The sequence below is a fragment of the Antechinus flavipes genome, chromosome 3, assembly GCF_016432865.1.
Source record: "Antechinus flavipes isolate AdamAnt ecotype Samford, QLD, Australia chromosome 3, AdamAnt_v2, whole genome shotgun sequence".
Taxonomy (NCBI): domain Eukaryota; kingdom Metazoa; phylum Chordata; class Mammalia; order Dasyuromorphia; family Dasyuridae; genus Antechinus; species Antechinus flavipes.
The window spans coordinates 578,348,874-578,368,102 of NC_067400.1; the positions used below are offsets into that span (position 1 = coordinate 578,348,874).

Below are 19,229 nucleotides of genomic sequence, written 5' to 3' on the forward strand. Positions count from 1 at the left end.
AGATTAGGAGAGAGGAGTGTGTCTTTTCATCTTCCCTCCTTCCCAGGCTTCTCCTTCAGAGTTTGAGTTGGCTCCACGAGAGCCAAGAGCAGACAACTCCTGGGACCCATGTTAGAAACTCCCCACTTCAAATGCAGCAGAACCACCAGGGTCCAATCCACCCCTTTATTTTGCAGAAGGAACCCGAGGTCCAATAGAACCCAAATTTCCTGACTTCAGGAGTCCTTCCCTTACCTGCCCATATGGCCAGAATCAAACAAGAGCTATGTAGCCTTGCCTTTTGTTCCTATTCTATCACATCCCTTCGGAGCTGAACTCTGTCTTCTCTTCCCCACCAGGGACTTGTCTCCCTGCCCCTTTGCTTGGAGTAGGTGTCGGTGGGGGGAGGAAGTCCTCTTTCTGCCTGCCTTGTCGTGAGAATATGTTAATACTCTGCATATCAGGTGACTGACCTTCACGTGTTTTGCAGTAACAGAGGGTTCTCTTGTGCCTTCTTCCTTCAAGCATTCCTGGGAGGGAGAGAAGGAGTTAGTCTTATTCCCATTTTATAGATGCAGAAGCTGAATCTCAGACTAGTGAAGGGACTTGCCCCAGATCCCATAGGGGGTCACTTGAGGCCTTCTGCATCATCGGCTCTTATAATTTGAAGGCATTTAGGAGGCCCATCTTGCTTAGTACAACCCCTTGTTTTACAGATTCCTTCCCAGCCTCACAATCTAAACTTAAATCCTAGGCAGATAAGAGTTCAGATACTGTGATGGAGAGAACTTTGAAATGGAGTAGACCCAGCAGGAAGTGAAATAACTTGGTATCCTTTAAAGGGTTTAGAACTAGAAGAGACCTTAGAGGCCCTTTAATCCAACCTCCCTTATTTTAAAGATGAGGAAACCCAGAGAAGCTCTCTGGCCAGATCTGGTATCTATCTACTGCTCCAGGGTAGTCCAACAAGAGGAGTTTGAGTTCTGTCACTTTTAATGTGTTACCTTGGGCCACAGTTTTCATCTAAAATAAAGGGACTGGATCAGATGGTTTCTAAAGTTCTTTTCAGCCTTCAAAATAAGGAAATCATCATCACACGCATGAATGAATGATAAGGTGTCAATGAGACGGTGGCCACCAGGAGGCGCACAGATTCTCCTGGTTAAGAGAAACAAAGGCTTTTCACGACCCACTTTTCCTCATTCCTCTGTTTTTGTCATGCATTCTCTGGAGGAAGATTGAGAGCGAGGAGAATAATATTCTTTAATTGGGCAAGATACTGACCAAGTCGGGCATTATGTTTGAAGTGTGTCTGATGTTAGGATGGAGAAAGGCCCCATTGGTTGGTTGTTTTTTTCTATGATGTAATGGAAAAATCAGTGGACTCGGAGTGCTGGGTTCCAAGCCTGGCTTTTGTACCAGCTGTGCAACCACGGCATCCTGGCGAGGTCTACGGAGGAGCGGACACCCTGACAAGCACAGTTAGCTTCTGATGCTCAGTCCTCAGATCCCTGGGGCCATCAGAATACGGAGAGGATTTTGTTGGGACAGAGCCAGAAGCAGGATGGCTGCCCTTTTCCCAAGAGCATAACTGTTGAGACACCCAGAGCTAATGCTTCACCCTTTGATTGACCTGGTGATCCCCTCCTCAGGAATTGATCACAGCATACTTCTGCTGACGTTGTGGGATGGCAGTGAGGTTGGGGAGAGGGATGGACAGATCCCTCTGCACCGTGGCATCTGATGATCAGATTGGAAACTATTAACCAAACTTGTCGAGTAGGCCCGGGCATGTTTGGGGTTTTTATCAGCCAGGCATCGGGAGGGAAAAATGGGAGGAATGTAGAACAGAACATGCCTTCTAAAAGGTATGTGGGAAGTCTGTGCAAAGTTACTGACCATATACCCCTACCTTCACAGGCCTGAGGCCTGAATTGGTCAATAACCTCAAGGACCCTATTTTTAAAACCTTATAAATAGGTATTCCCTCAAGCTGGGGAAGTTGAAGTAAACAGAGGGCTTAAATGAATGTTGGGCTTTCTTACCCCAGGCTGGAGCTGTCTGCAGTGTGACTCAGCATATTAATGAGATCAAACAGTCAAGTTCATTGGATGAGCTCAGAAGGAATTCACAGACCCCCTGAGTTTCTCGTTGGGGGATTGAAGGGTGGATGGGCATCAAGTGTTAACCCCTTGTGGTGGGCTAGCATGGTTTTATTTCCTAAAGCTGTGCCCATGGAGTAACTGACTGACTGAAGAGGCAAAGGCTTTTTAGTTTAGAAATTCACATCAGTTTCTGTGTGATGTTCTGTGAGGGTCTTGGGGCATTTATTCCTTGATTGATAAAGCTTTTTCTTTAGTACCCCCGAGCTTGATCCTTTTTTTTCCTGCTGCTGAGAATGACAGGTAGCATCTATATTTAGCAATTAGAAGTGTAATAGACTACTGCTGTCCCATAAGAAGTAAATGTATGAAGAATAAGGTAAATGTTAAGAAAAGCTTATACAGAGGGATAGATTCAGAAGAGAACACAGATCAGATTAGTAGTCATTTTGTTAAAAATTGTATCACACCAGAAAAGCAGAATGAAAGAAGTTTTCAGAGAAATGTAGTTTTCCAACAAAAAGATGGGTCAATCATGTGGTATGGGCAAAGAATGACCACTGGAAGTACCTGCAAGATTGTTGGTAGCCACCTAATGTCAAGTGATAGGGGAAGATTTCTGGCACATGGGGTTGGAGCCCCATTTGTCATATTTGTTGGAGAAATATGGTAAAAAATCACACAGGATGGACAGGCCTAGATGGACATTTGTATAATGGGAGTAAATACCTACTTTGAGGAGATCATAGAGCCACTGAAATATCAAAAAATCAAAGTTTTATTCTTTTATAATCAAGCATTGTAATTCAGATTTAAAGTATTTTTTTTGAAAATTTACTCCTTTTTCAATTTATTTGTCCTCGTTGAATGTGTTAATTTTTCAAGAGGAGAACAAAATGATATAGGGAGAGAATAGTGCAAATCCTTCCTTCTTAGGCTGTCCACCCATCTCCACATATTTACATTATGTGTCTTTCTCTTGGTTTCACAGCCCAACCTCAGGGGCCTCTCTGCAACTTTAGAGGATCCCTGACAGGTTGGGTTTGAGGAAAGTTAAGACATGAATGCATTCTGAGTCTGACCCAGGCCCTTAGAGAAGGGTCTCTTTTGGGGCATGAAGCAGCCAGCTTTCCTGACTCATCCCCCAGGCAGAAGGCAGATGCTCCCTCTTCCAGTCATCCAAACGCATGCCCCTGTGCTCAGTCCTTGGAGAGCAGCTTACAATCTACAGGGAGGATGCACACACCATAAGTTTAGATAAGGCTGAACCTGATGTAGCAAAGGAGAGAACTAGATAAGCATTTTCTGCTAGGGAAATTCAGGGAAATTGTTGCTTATTATGATGGATTTTATCCATTGCTTCAGAGGATTTAATTGTAACTTAAGTAGAAAGTTAAAATAAAAAGAAAGATCTGCAATGTAACATCAGAAAGAGGGAGTCAAAGATCAGGGGCACATTGTATATTCCTAGGGATCATAGAACTAAAGCTGAAGGGAGTTTTTAGAGGTCATCTGGTCCATTTTACAAGTAAAGAAACTGAGACTCAGAGAAATTGAATGACTTGTTCAAGGCCACACAAGTAGAAAGTAGCAGAGCCAGAATTTGAACTCTCAGATATCTGGGAAAATTGCTCTTCTTCCCTGGGTATTTCTGAAGAGGAAATTGTCAGGCAGAGACTGCACTTGTCTTTCTCTATATTTTCTTCTAGTCAAAGAATCTGCTCTTTCAAGTTTTTGGGCCAACTTGAAACAGCATTTCCAGAATGGTTTAGGTGATAGAAGGAAGATTCAGCTTAGGTGACAAGGGAAGGAGGGAAGAAGTAATAGAGATTTGGCTGAGGTCATTAAACCCTCAAAATGTAATGTGGCCTGTGACTATACTTCAGAAATAGATTCTTTGATCCTCCATTGCTGAAGCCTCTATACCGCCTTTAATTGCATTTTATCTCAGCATCTCATTGCTAGCCCTTTGAGAAGGATGGAAATTTCCACCTGGAAGCCAAAGGGATGACCAAGTCTCAGAGATGGGGAGAAGGCACAAGGAAATTTCCATCACAAAAGCTATGACAGAATGAGGTAAGCTCTTAAATCAGTCCTCCTGAAGCAACTCTGCTTCCACAACTTAACTGTCCAACACGAGCTGCAGGTTCCTCTTCTTCCAGGTTGATAGGACTTGTAACTTGTTTTGGTGTGAAGAATTTCTCAGGAATATCATTCATATCCCCTACAGAGAATGCCAAGCTTATCTCCTTTGCTCCCATGATCAGGATGATTCAAAATCTCCCCAATTGATCCCAGCTATGGGAGTCATGGGTCAGTAATTAGCCTGACAGTGCCTCCTGGTGTCACAAGGTCATGAGAGTTTAAATGTATTTTAGAAATGGCTAGCCTTAACTCATCCTTTTGCAGAGGAGAAAAAATGAACCCTGGTTAAGGGGTAACAGGGAAGAAGAGGATATAATTTTTACAAAGTCACATATACAGTTGGTGACAAAGCTAGGACAAAAATCCAGAGCTGGAAAGACCTCAGAGATCATCTGGTTTAACAAAAACCTGGAGAGAAATGAACTCCCTTTATATTAATCTAGAACAATTATTTTCAACCCCCCAAGAGTCCCTGAGATGCTTTCCAGGGGGTTCTCAAGACTCAAACTATTTTTGGATATTTTTTTGCCTTTTTTCACACTCATTCTTTCATGAGTATAGAGTAGAGTTTTTGAGATGCTATATATATGACCTTTGACTTAAAGATTTAGCTGTGAACACAAAGACTGAGTTGATAATCCAGATTTTTATTTTTGCCTTAAAAATGGACTAATCCACAGATGAGGCTGGCCTTGGTGTTTTGCTTGTATTTGTCTGCTGTCATCACTAACTAATCATTGAAGATCTTCATTTATGTAAACATTTTGCAATAGACATGAATGATGTTGAAATAACCAAAGTGTTGACTAACTTTTTTTGCATCTCATGGTTTATCCAGGACCACTGGATTGATGTTTGTGGCTGATGGTGCACAAGCCATGGTGGATCAAACTCCTGGTGCCTTGGTATGAATCAAGGCTACAGCATTAAACTGTCCTAATAGTCACTGTATCCTTTGCCAGTTTCACTTAAGACTGTCTTTGATGAAGCAATAAAAATGATTAATTTTGTTAAATTTCAGCCCTTGAGTACATGTCTCTTTAGTCATTCTGTAATAATACAATAAGTATGACATAAAGCACCCTCTGCTGCATGCCCAAAGATGCAGATTTGTCTTGAGGAAAAGCACCAGTGTAATTGTTTGAGTTTTGAACTGTCCTAGCCTCTTTTTATGGAATACCTTTCTTACTTGAAAAAACCACTGACAGACAAACTCTGGTTTTGCAGACTTGGGTATTTGGTAGACATTTTCTTTGAGACTGAATGAACCTGTCCAAGAAAAGGACAATTCATAATAGTGCCTTCTTCAAGGTCATCAGTGACTTATTAATCACCAAATTCAATGTCCTTTTCTCAGTTCTGATCCTCTGAAAAACTTTTTAAAAATCTTTTTTAATTAAATTTTTTTCTCCTTGAACTTTTGACAGCATCTGACGTTATTAAGAACTCTTTCTTTCTGGATACCTTCCTTCCTTGACTTTTCTGACCCTTCTTCTGGTTCTCCTCTTTCTCTGACCATTCCCAGCTTTGTCTTCACTGCTAGTTCGTTGTCCTTCCATTCCTCGAGGTTCTTTGCATGCTTCTGTTTGTACACTATGTGATCTCATGTACTCACATGGTTTCAATTATTACCTCTTTGCAGTTGACTCCCAAATCTATCTATCCAAGCTTAATTTCTCCCTTGTATGCTAGCTTTTATTTCCACCTATTTTCTAAATATTTCTACTGGATTGACTGACACCTTAATTTTAACATGATTAAGACTTAGTTATTCTCCTCAACCTCAGCTCACCTCCTGGCCCTACAAAGCTTGTCCCTCCTTCCAGTTTTATTTTTGTTGGTGGCATTATGATTTTCCTATTTAGTTGGGAACAGTCAATTGACAATTATTATCAAGTAAGTCTTTCAACAATATTTCTTGCATCCATTCTTCCAGAATTTCATATTCAGCATTGCTATGTACCTGCCTCTTTAATCTAAGCCCTCATCACCTTATACCTGGGCAGGTACAATACCCTTCTCATTTTTGTGCCACCAAACTTTCTGCCACACACAAATATATTAAAATCATCTTCCTTCACATCTCTTGCATGAAATCGTCTTTTACTCCTTACTTCAACCTGAAAGTGGATTTCAGAAACCTGCCTCAGGTTTTCATAGAATACTCTGTATACATCTGCTCTTTGGCATCCCCATTGTGGGATCGTAAGTTCTGCTAAGATAGTGATAGAATTAATTCTCTTTATGTTCCCACACCCAGAACAGCAGCCTATGCATGCTAGGTGTTTGATGTGTATTTGGTTGAATTATTTTATGCATCTGTGCCTACATCTAAATCATTAATGAAGATACTGAAGAGGGCCAAAACAAGGAAAGAGGTCTAAAGCATGTTTTCTAACTTCTAGCCCAGTGCCTTTTCCACTGGACCATGACATCTCTTTCATGGCAATGTGGCCCAGGCTGTGGTTTTCCCACAGCATACTAGTTTTGCAATCTGTTGTCCTTTTCTGTGAATATCTACCACACTACTTGGACTTTCTATCAAACTCCTGACAACCTCTCGCATAACAGACTCAGTTTCTCTGCTCTTATTTCCTTTCCCAGCAATAGATTAATCTCGTGCTGAAAACTGACTTTGGTTCCAGTTTATTCTATGTATTTTGATTCTTGGAATTAATCAATGTGTATTAAGTGCCTACCTAGGCATTGCATTCCAGGCTGGTAGGTCACACTTCAACTTCCAGTAGTTAGTCAATATACTTTATTAAGCACCTGCTGCCAGGCTAGTGAAAATAAATAAAATCAAGGAACACAACAATAAGTTCCTGTATTGGATTTAGGATTTCACAAGAAGATGGCTCGTGGGCACTCTTGGAGGTGTGTCAGTTGAGCCTAAAGTCAACAATACTTGGACTTAATAGAACCACAACAGAAAATAGTCAGCTATTAGTAAGAAGTAAGTACATATCTCCAAGGTCTGGCACCAGAACCATCTCTGGTATTTCCTTGGAGCCACAGCAAAGGACAAATTCATGTATTGCTAAGTGAATTTTCAAGGAGAAGATGTTACAGAGACACCTACGGTCCCTTTCTACTGAGATCCTGTAGGACAATGGTTAGCCAAATAGAAATGGGGGCCTCCAAACGAGGCTGCATGTTGACTTGGTTTTAAATATGATATTGATATTTTGTGGTATGTTTTATTTTGTTAAATATTTCCCAACTGTACACTAACTGTTAAAGCTGAATGTTTGACCCCAATGCTTTGTCAGCCCTAGAACTGGAGCAATCTCTGACTAAGGGATTGTACTAAGGGATCAAAGAAGGCCGAGACAAGGCAGAAATGCTTGGCTCCTAGAGGATTGAGTCTAGTGAAATCTCATTCTCTTTTTGGGGTCCCACAGGAAGGGATGGATAACTCACTTTTAGAAGATGGACAAAGGGAAAGGCTAGCACTCATGTAACCATAAAATAGAGAGGAGTGCCAGAATTGAGGCAGAAGATGCGGCCTCATGCCAGGTTCAGGCCAGGGCTGCACCAGAGGGAAGGGAGGAAGACTAGTCTCCTCCAGACCTTTCACAAAGTCAGCAGCAGCTGAGACAGCATCCACATTGCAAGGAAGACCAAACCAGGGCCTATGAGGCAGGGCAGAACCTGGCTCTGGGACAAAAAGTCCATCTTTAGGAAGATGGCTTCATATATGAATAAAGAGAAAAACTCCTAGAACAATGAAAAGGTACTAGGATTTGAGAAAAGCCCAAAAGTTAACTCAGAAAAGAATAACTATATTAATTGTTTAAATAGAGCCTCTGGAAAAAGAATGACTTGACTGCAAGGACTCTAAGATTGAATGCAAGAAATGAAGCAAGAGATTTAGCAATGAACATAGAAGTCTTAGGGAAAACATTGAAGAAAAGTAGAATAGAATATAAGTGGAATAAAATTGAATAGAAGTAGATTTTTTTTTTTTTTTTGTCAGTGGAATAGATTTAGCTCAGCAATTAAGACAAGAAGATGGAAAAAAAAGATTGAAAAAAAAATTGACCTGGGGCAGCTAGGTGGCGCAATGGACACTTCTTAGCTATGTGACCCTGGGCAAGTCACTTAACCCCAACTGCCTCAGCAACACACACAATTGACCTGGAAAACAAGGTTTAGAAGAGTTAAGAATCATCAGACTTCCTAAAAATCATTTCCCTCGATATCAGATTTTAAAAAAGTCTAAAAGAGCAAAGTAAAAATAGAAAAAAACATCAGTCAACACCTTAAAGAAAGTTGAAAACACCCAGAAATGTGAAAGCCAAAATCATTTCCACTTAAAAAAAATTTAAAACTCTACAAGATCATTTCCACTTAAAAAAAAATTTAAAACTTTACAAGCAGCCAGGATAAAACAGTTCAAAGGAATGCAATCAGAATTACAAAATACCATATTGCAGCTATGTAAAGGGAAGGAAATCTAGGAATACAATGTATAAAAAAACTTTCAGACAAAAAATAATTTATTCACAATATACATTTTCCTGGTGTTTAGAGATTTTTAATAGAAGAGAGAACTTTAAAACATTCCTGATGAAAAGACCACAGCTGTGAAGAATCTTTGAAGTGAAAATACAGGAGAGAAAAGAAACACAAGAAAGTAAAGTTAAGCTATGGGAAAGTGCTAAATGATGATCATGTGCTTACATTTGTATTAGAAGTAAAAAAGATAAGTGTCCTTCTAGAATCTTACTATCTTTAAAGTTCACAAAGGCCCTATAGGAAAAAAAAAAACAACAACAACACAGCACCTTGGAGATGGTTTTATTCTGTTCTGCTGGTTTTAGGAGAATAAAAAAGTAAAATAGGGAAGAAGAAAAAGGAACTTATTTCTCCATTGAGGTGAGCCAAAAAAACATGGAGGCTGGGATGATGAGAACATTTCTTGAACCTCATCTGAACAAGGCAAAGGAGGACAGAACACATACAGAGAGTGTGGCATAGAAGTATATTAAACTCAATAAAGAAATAAATAGGGACACAGTGAGGAGAGATCAGTGCTTAAGAGGGAGGCTGGAGTTTGGAAAGGATGGTCACAAGCAAAGCAAACATTATGGAGAGCAGATAATGAAGTGAGGACTAAAAGGAAAATATAAGAATTAGTGATCACATTGTGGACTGGATGAAAGTGAATGAACTCACTCATGAGAGTTCATGAGATGTTCAGAGAAAAGTTACTTAATTAGCAAATCAAACCTTTTCAAAGACCCCATTTGTGATGTCAAAAGAAATTACTTGCCTGATTTAAGTTGCTTATAGTATTTTTAAGCATATAAAGCCTCAGTCAATAGGAGAAACAGAATTATCTTAAGCTGTTGATATGGTTAAAATATCTGATTTATGTGCAAAAAAGTTTCTAACAATTTCATCTGTAGATGATATAGCAGAAAAGCAAATTCCCCATATTTATGAATTAAGAAAATCAAATCTTTCTGTTTTGCATTGCAATAAAACATCAGAGAAAAGGATCTTAGTTTAAACATAAATAACATTGAAATGATGGTGGGGAAGATTTGCTACTTTATAAACTTAATGGCAATCAAAAAATGTTCAACAATAGTGATACATTTTAAAATGAAAGTTATATAAGACACACTGTTGAATTCAGAAATGATGACTCAGTTGATATCAACTAATTGCAGACCTATAAACACTAGTTTAAAATATATAACTAGAGGCAAATCCAAAATAGTGAAATAGAGGGAAGAACAATAATAGACTCTCCCTTCCCTCTCCAATAACAACAAAACCCATCTCCGAAACAGACTTAGAAAATGGAACCAGAATGAATCTTGATCAGGAAAGTCAAGGAAAAAAATAATGAATAATCTTTCCAGACATATTGATACAGGGAAACACACAGGAAGGTCAGTTGATGATGGGCATCTGGCTGGGAGTACAGGAGCATTCCAGCAAAAGGGCACATGAGTTAGTGCGTAATAAATGTTTCTTGAATTGTTAATAGAGAGGGAAGTTGTGTGCCAGGACAACATGAGTCCTAGATCCAGTAGAGGGTCTTAACCTGGTGTAGGGCCCCAGAAGAAATGTCAACTGGCAACTTTGTTGTTTACAAGTCACAGATGTAGGGTGGATTGAGGAGGGGACTTGAGTCCCCTGTAAGGGTGCCATCTAAGGGTGACATTGCAAGGCAACAAATGGTTGCAGGCATTAGGCAAATTCAAAAGCATGCTGCAACTGTTTTGCTCTGACCCCAGGAAAAGAACAGGAATTCAATTCTACTCAGCCCAATTTAAAGCCTGCAGCAAAAAACCAGAGCAAGAATCCCATACTGAAGAGGATCCCAGCTAATTGATAGTGGTTGAGTCCACCAGCAGTCCATTGGAGCTCCAAATGGACAAGCCCATAGGTTTGTTGCTCAAACCCAGACCAACAAGAACTTGCAAACTCAGACCAGGGAAACAGCAATTTGATCTCTGGATCAGATCACTTTGTGAACACTGATAACTTTTAGTTCTCCAATCTGAGCTGCCTTTGAGGGCCTGGAATAACATAATAATACCCCAAAGAAAACACATAGGACTAGTCTAAATATTCTTTGCAGAAGTGCATAGAATCTAGCCCTAACATCAAGTTCTGAGTCAGGAAGTAGCTTGGAAGAAATGAGCAAACAGAAGAATTTCACCATAAAGAGTATTTATGGTGACAGCGATGCTGAGGCCACAAACTCAGAAGAAGAGAATGATTTCAAAATGAATATAAGCAAAATCTCAGAAAAAACACAGGTGGGGCATAAATTTGAATAAAATTCCTAGAAGAGATAAAAACAAGAATTTTTAAAGTTAAAATATTTTTATTAATAAAATGAGAGTGCTAAAGGGAAAAATTAGGAAAAGAAATGAGAGTGATGGAAGAATGAATTTTAAAAGGAATAAGTAGGTGGGTACAAAAGGTACAAAAAGCTGTCCATGCAACAAACTCCCTGAACAGTAGCATGGACAAAATAGAAGCTAATGATTCTGATGCCAAAAATAGTATCAAAAACAAAGCCAAAAAATTTTAAAAATAAAGAAAATTCAAGGTATCTTATAGCAAAAGCAATTGATATGGGAAATAGATTTAAGAACAAAATTAAGGATCATTGCACTATCTGAAAGCCTTGGCCAAAAAAAGAATCTAGACATTTATCTTGAGAAATTTCAAAAGAAAACTGCCTAGATATCTTAGAACCAGAGGGGAAAATGGAAACAAAGAAACTATTGGTCACCTCCTGGGAAAAAAAATCCCAAAATGAAACTCCCAAGAACATTAAAACCCAAAATTTCCAGGTCAAAGTAAAAAAATAGTGCAAGCAGATAGAAAGATATGAACCAAAAAAAGCCACAATCAGTATCATGTGAGACCAAGAATAACTTGCCCAGGAAAACTGAGTATAATCTAACATTTGGAAAAAATGAATTCTTAATGAAACAGAGGACTTCTAAACATTCCTGATGAAAAGACTAGAGTCATGTTAAAATTTTCAAGTATAAACACACGTAAATACAAATATGAATAAACACTGCTAAGGGACTAGACAAGGATAAACTGTTTATATAGGAGATGGCTCCCCTCAGAACCCTAACTAGCATCATCAAGGTTCAGAGAAGGAGTCCAGTTAGACAAGGCCTGGGAATGACAGTTACGTCTTGATCTTAAAAGAAAACTGGAAAGAGAAAGAAGAGCAATACATTGGGGGAAAGGGAAAGGGAAAGGAAGGTTAGGAAAAATAATTTCACATAATCAGTTGTGCAAGTAGAAATCTACTTCTATAGATTTCTATACAACGGGTCAGGTAGGTGGCACAGTGGATAGAGCACCAGCCCTGAAGTCAGGAGGACCTGAGTTCAAATGTGACCTCAGACACTTAACACTTCCTAGCTGTGTGACCCTGGGCAAGTCACTTAACCCCAGTTGTGTCAGCAAGAAAAGAAAATAGATTTCTATATAATGAGGAATTCATTCAGTAATTGGGAAGCAACTAAACAACGGTATATAAATATGGTAAAATGCTATTGTGCTATAAGAAATGAAGGAAATGATTTCAGAGAAACTTGGTAAGACATGTATGAACTGATAGAGGAGTGAAGTGAGCAGAAAAGAATTTATACAATGACAAACAATATGGTAACAACAAATTTTGAAAGATTTGGGAACTCTGATCAGTGTAATCAACAACCATCTATTTCTTGATAGAGAGGTAAAGGACCCAAAATGCAGAATGAAGAGTGTGTGTATGTGTGTGTGTGTGTGTGTGTGTGTGTGTGTGTGTGTGTGAGATGGTCAATGCAGAAATTTGTTTTGCTTTACTACACACATTTGCACATTTTTCAAATGGGGACAGGAAAGAGCAGGAGGAATAGAAGGCAGATTTTTTCTAATAGAAAAATGTAATTACAATTATATTAAATGTAATTAAACCATATATAATTTGTATATATTGCAAGCTTCATAAACAATTACTATGAAATATAAATGAAATCTACAGACCATTTTTTATGGCAAGAATAATCAATTTTTGGCATTAAATAATATTTTATATTTTCCTAGTTACATGTAAAAATAATTTTGAACATTCATTTAAAAAGATTTTTATGTTTCAAATTTTCTCTCTCCCTTCTTACCTCTCTGCTCTTTGAGACAATGAGCAATTTGGTATAGGTTATACATGTACAATAATATGCAAAACATTATTAATGTTAACTAATAAGTCATGTTATGAAAGAAGACAGAGCAAAAAAGGAAAACACAAAAAAATACAAAAAGTTAAAATAATGTACTTTGAATCTGCTTTCAGACTCCATCAATTCTTTCCCTGGAGGTGGATAGCATTTTTCATCATGAATTCATTGGAATTGTCTAGGATCATTGTATTGCTGAGAGTAGTTAAGTCATTCACAGTTGATCATCATATAATACTCTCTATAGTGTTCTCATACTGCTCATTGCACTCTGCATCAGTTTGCCAAAGTCTTTTCTTTTTTTTCCCCAATACTATTTTATTTTTCCAAATACATGTAAAATAGTTTTCTTTCTTTTTTTTTTTAATAATTTTTTATTGATAGAACCCATGCCAGGGTAATTTTTTACAGCATTATCCCTTGCATTCACTTCTGTTCTGATTTTTCCCCTCCCTCCCTTTACCCTCTCCCCTAGATTTGCCAAAGTCTTTTCAAGTTTTTCTGAAATCACTCTGTATCATTTTTTTTTGGGGGGGGGGAATGAGGGGCTGGGATTGTGACTTTCCCAGGGTCACACAACTAGAAAATGTTAAGTGTCTGAAATTAGATTTGAACTAGGATCCTCCTAATTTCAGAGCTGGTACTCTCTCCACTGCACCACCTAGCTGCCTCCACCTTGTATCATTTCTTAAAGCACAATAAAATTTCTTTACAATCATATCACACCTTGTTCAACCATTCCCCAATTGATGAGAATATCTTCAATTTCCAATTCTTTGCCACTATAAAAAGAATTGCTGTAAATATTTTTGTGCAGATAGGTCCTTCCCCCTTCCCCTTATTTATTTATCTCTTTGGGATAGAGACTTAGTTATTCTGGATCAAAGAGGAGGCACAGTTTTATATGCCTTTGGGCATATTTTCTAATTGCTTTACCAACTTAAGTTTTTAAAAAATCCACTAGAAAGAGAATTGCATTTTGCAAAATTGTATGATGATATGAAGACATTTCTAAAGTATTGTGGAACACACTGACATTATAATGACAAGTACTTTTGTTTTTGGCAAGTACTTCTAAGGAAATTCAAGTTAAAAGAAGAAACTCACTTTTCGGGGTGATAAAAGATGAAGCAAATTCATTTTGCGACAAATTAACTCTTAAAATTTTTCACCAAAAACATCTCAGTCATTACATTAATATTAGTTACTGTTGAGAGACTGCATGGTGAGGTGACTAGAGAACCAGCCTCAAAACAAGGAAAATCTGAAATCAATTCCTGTTTAAGTCAGGTAGGTTTTATAACCCTGGACAAACTACAACTTCTTGGTATTTTTAAGAAACTAAATTTCTTTACAGAAGAGTTCCCTGTAACAATTAAATCATAGATCCAGGCCCTTTTATTATTTTTTATATTATAAATATCAAGCTATGCAAGATTTTATTTTTTAATCAATTATTTTGTTACATGTCACAAATTCTTAATATTATGTGAAAATGAATGAAAAATACACTTGTTTTTATTAAAAGGTGCACAGCATGATTTTTTAAAATTTATTTTTAAAAAATAAAATTTTAAAATAACTACACAAAGTTCAGAAATCACTGTATAAGAAAGCCAGTCTTAGCCAGTATTTGATGAATTTTGTTTTGTTGAATACATGATGTTAGCTCAATCTGAAGAAAAGCAATTGTACTCGTTGCACTATTAGTTATTATTTCAAGTGTCATTTCTCTTCACCTAGAGTTTGAGTGTTTTAAGGAGAGAGACTATGTTATTAAATTCTTTGTATCCCCTGGCACCTATCCAAGTTCCCTGTTTGAAGAAGTTGTACCTGGCTGAATGCCATTCCACACCCTCTTCATCCTGGCAGCTGGTTTTATTTCAGTTTTACCCACAGGCTCAGGCTTGCTCTAGATTGGATATCATTCCTAGCCTTGGCTTGTGGACTCAGCATCCAATTAGTCTTGCTGCTCGTTCCTGCTTTAAAAGTTGGTTTTACACTTACTGAGTTCCCTAATTTATGCCATCCTTCTGGCTTTAAGCCTAACATCAAAAAAACTAAGCTCTTGGCAACTGTTTCCATCACTTCCAGGGAAATAGAGGGAGAAGACATGGAAGCAGTGACAGATTTTATATTCTTGGACTCAAAGTCACTGCAGACAGTAACTGCAGCCATCAAATTAAGACATTTGCCTTTTGAAAGGAAAACTATGGCAAATCTGGGAAGCATATTAAAAAGCAGAGATGTCGCCCTGCCAACAAAGGTATAGTCATTAGTAAAGCTAAGGTTTTACCTTAATGCAAAGAAATGTATGACTATGAAAGCTAGACTAAATAAAAGGAAAACAGAACTATAGAATCTAGACCTTTGCATTGTGGTGCTAGAAAAAGACTTTTGAGAGTCCCTTGGACAGCAAGGAGTTCAAGTTAATCATTATTTAAAGAAATTTATTCAGACTATTCATTAGAAAGTCAAATACTGAAGATAAAATGTAAATACTTTGGCCACCTAATGAGAAGATAGGATTCACTGGAAAAGACCCTGATGTTGAGAAAGAATGAAAGAAAAGGGGATGGTAGAGAATGAAATGAATAGATACATAGTATAGAAGCAATACAAGACCTTGGACAGACTTCAGGAGATAATCAAGGATAGAAGAACCTGGCTTGTTATAGCCCATACAGTCTTAGGGTCACAAAGACTTGGACATGAATGAACAACTGAACGATTTAAGCCATAATTCCCTCTGCTACACATATGCTATGACTGGATTCTAATAAAGTTTTTTTTTTTTTAATTTAAAGGATCTCTATGTATTAGAAATTTGTCTCTGCCTTTTGGTCCCGATAGAATCTAAGTTTGCATTCTTATTATGAAATTTTGAGACAAAGAAGCACTTCTATGAGGCCTTCAATTTCTTGTTTGAAGAAGCAACCCAAATTCATTTTCTTGTCACTAGCTATTCAATTTAAGAAGCAGATTTCTCTGGGAATACTCACATTTATATCGATTAGCTAGTATCTTATAAGTTCTAATTATTCCTTGTTTTCTTTTGCTTTTATCTCTCCAAACCAAAAGGGTCTCTTCTTTCCCCTCCCCAATAAAGACTTACAGACAAGGGTCTCTCTGAGCCAAACCCTTTGTACCTGGCCTCATAGACAATACTATCCACATCCTTAATCCCATACTCTCATTCCCCTTATTTACTGAACTCAAAAATCTCAGAATGAAGATCTGAAAGTGGAAGTAGCAGATAATACTTTGTATCCTACCACTCACTATCCTGGAACTCCTGGAAAGAAGGAGGCATCTCATAACACATACCAGGGTTAGGAATTTTATTGTATATTAAAAAAGGAAAGCTTGGGACCACCCCAGAACTGTCCAATTCATCTCCCAATCACTCCAATTCATGTGTTGATTGGAAGGATGGGTGCATCTTATTCCCATCTCTAAGCTCCTGATGCCTCTGTTGACTGTACTTCACATCCTTTAACAAATCTTTTTTGTCCATATTAGTCTTGTACATGGACCTTTTCCTTTCTAATACAAATGCTGAGAGGTAACTTAACATAATTATTTATTTAGAGGAGCCTTTGCCACCAGATAGGAAGTCACTTTGTCAGCTGCAGTTGAGTCTCTCTAATTTAATGGATTCCACCTGGAAATAAGCCACTTTTAATTGTTTTCAGTAAATGGAATGGCAATTACCAGTTTTCAGCCTATGAAGTAAAGTCCATTTGTGCTAAAAGTATTTCTGTAAATGTTCAATCGGTTTGTCATGTGCCTTGGAAACATCTGTCAATTCTCTTCTTCTAGATTGACAAAGAAGCTTTTTTTATAACTACCCTGGAGGGACAAACCTTATGTTTTATAAACATACAGGTTTTTGTTTGGACATTTATTATTATCATTATCATGTAATACATTCTTCTCAAAGTCACACCATTTGTTGTTATTATACCATATTTTGAATTATTTATGCCTTCACCTTCACTCTTCCCCATGGATAATTGAGAGTAAACTAATCAATCTGCATCTAGGATCATAAAATCTGAAGCTCAGAGGTTATCCAATACTGGACCCTCATGTAAAAGAAAAGGAACTCAGGAAGAATAATACATTGCCCAACACCATAAAGGAAAGATTTAAATGCCAGGCCCTCTAAATAATGAGTCAGTGATCTCTTCCACTATAGCATCTTGTTATCTTTGGACTTTTTCATGTTTTTAGATCCAACCTACCGGATTCTAAAGTCCTTGAGGTCCAAGTTGGTATCTCCCTCATTCTTGACACCTCTTCTTGTCACTCCTGCTCATCAGACTGGGAATTTCCTGAAGCTTGGAGGCAGTAGGGTGTCTATCATGGAAAGGAAGCTAGATTTAGGATTAGAAGTGCTGAATTGGAATCTATGTAACCATGGACAATTCATGTAACATCCCAGTGCTATAGTGTCCTCCTTAGTAAAATGAAGTTTAATTCAGTGCAACAAACTTTCATTAAGTTTCTAGCTGTGAGAAAGTCCCTATCTGCCAGAAGAGGCTCCAAAAAGATGTGAAGGGTAGATAAGTTCTGTTCCTTCTCTCACAGAAAAGATTAACTGAGATACACTTTATGCTTCTAAAAAGATAAGCTAAGATAGGTTGCCACTGCCCTTGAGAGTTTAGTAGGAGGATAGGACACAGATGGACAGATAGCATGTATTCTTGTGTATCACAAGCAAATCTGTTAGGGAAGTATAATAAGCAAAGGGTTGTGTGAGGTCTGAAGGAGAAAAGGAGGTGGAGCTAGTCAGGCAATGTGATACAGCTAAATTTGAAGCCAAAGGACAAGAGTTCAGTTCCCTGCTCTAACATGAGTGAGTCATCTCTGAGTTCATCTGTAAAATGAGGGGGTTGGAGTAGATAGCTTCAGAGGTCCCTTCCAGTTCTAGATCCAGAATCACTAGCTTAAGTAGTAAAGCACCCTGAAAAGGAGGCAGCTAAGTCCATCTGAGCTCAAGAGCTCAAAGTACTCTGAACCCAGGAGACTTGGGAATAGCATCCCATACCATCAGATGTTTCTAGCCCAGCCCCCATAGCCATCATCAGTGGGAGAAATCATCATGGAGAGGAGGACTAAGCTTCTTTATCACCACCAGCACCACCAACTGCCGACCAACTGCCACCAATTGTTCTAAAGGCACAGGAACCCTGAGAGTGGCAGCAGCTCCTAGACCCCCAGCCCTCCAACCCCATAGCCATCATTCAAGCAAAGCAGCTTCTGTATAGGAGGGACTACTAGAAAACGACTATCCACCACTAACTACCAACCAAGGCAAAGCAGAAAGGTACACTGATAGACAGTAGTAGGCAGCACGTGTCAGGAAAACCAGACCACTACCACCACCTTGACTAGCATCTTCCCTCAAATCCTGATGGAGTCAGCTCAGGACACGAACCATGGGGATAGTAATGCTTTTAGCCGCGATCCTGGAAAATCACCCTTATGGAACTGCTGAGAACTCAGAAAAGAAAGCTTTCCACCACAGTCCTTGACCTTGTCAAATGGTTCAGCATCAGAAACTGATATGATCTCGTCAGTGGAAATGACATTAAAGAAAAAGTATCTCCATCTGCTTTGTCTCTGAATCCATGGAACTTTTCCACCTGACTTGCTCCTGAAACCTTCCATATGTGTTATCTTCCTCTTTAGGATGTGAGCTCCTTGAGAGCAGGGACTGTCTTCTCTTTGTATTCCCAGTTTTAGCATAGTACTTACAGTAAGTGCTTAATAAATACTTCATTCATTCCTTCCTGAGTTCCCTTCTAGCTCAAATATTCTGAATCCTAGGATTCCATTTTCTCACAATGTGCAGCACAGGTCTTTCATCCTTACTCCTTATTGATAAATGGTCTTAATTAGGAAATAGGGTTATCTGGTCCCAACTCTGTGGCAGAAACTATCCCAAAGTCTTAAACCCAGATTTGCTTCCCTCATAATAAAAATACCCTATCAGATCTGTTAAGATGGCAAAAAGGAAAAATGATAAATGTTGGAGGGTCTGTAGGAAAACATACACGTGCACTATTCATGGGTCTGTGAACATGGGTCCAATCACCTTGGAAAGCAACTTGTAGTTATCCCTCAAAAGCTATTAAATTGTTCATACCCTTTTACCCAGTGCTCTCTACCCCAAAGAGACCAAATAAAGAGAGGAAAATCCACCTGTACAAAAATAAAGCAGCTTTTTGTGGGGGCAAAGAGGTGATGTCCACCCAGTTGAAGAATGGCTGAGCAAATT

At 38.4% G+C, this 19,229-nt stretch overlaps 2 long non-coding RNA genes across 4 annotated transcripts in view; one reads left to right on the forward strand and one right to left on the reverse strand.

The window, feature by feature from the left end:
* Positions 1–18,780, reverse strand: part of LOC127555667 (uncharacterized) — a 56,253-nt gene extending 37,473 nt beyond the window's left edge. Inside the window, exons 1-3 of one of the 3 annotated variants that reach the window (XR_007952256.1) lie at positions 17,997–18,775; positions 17,191–17,305; positions 453–509 (exon numbers count right to left, since the gene is read on the reverse strand). This is a non-coding gene — a long non-coding RNA (uncharacterized LOC127555667). Of the gene's footprint in view, positions 1–451; positions 510–17,190; positions 17,306–17,996 lie in introns of those variants that run through there. The other 2 variants (XR_007952257.1, XR_007952255.1) reach the window with 2 other exon arrangements.
* Positions 516–5,246, forward strand: LOC127555668 (uncharacterized). Its single transcript, XR_007952258.1, has 2 exons — positions 516–4,157; positions 5,065–5,246. It is a non-coding gene; the product is annotated as an uncharacterized LOC127555668 (long non-coding RNA).
* Positions 18,781–19,229: the final 449 nt, after the last annotated feature.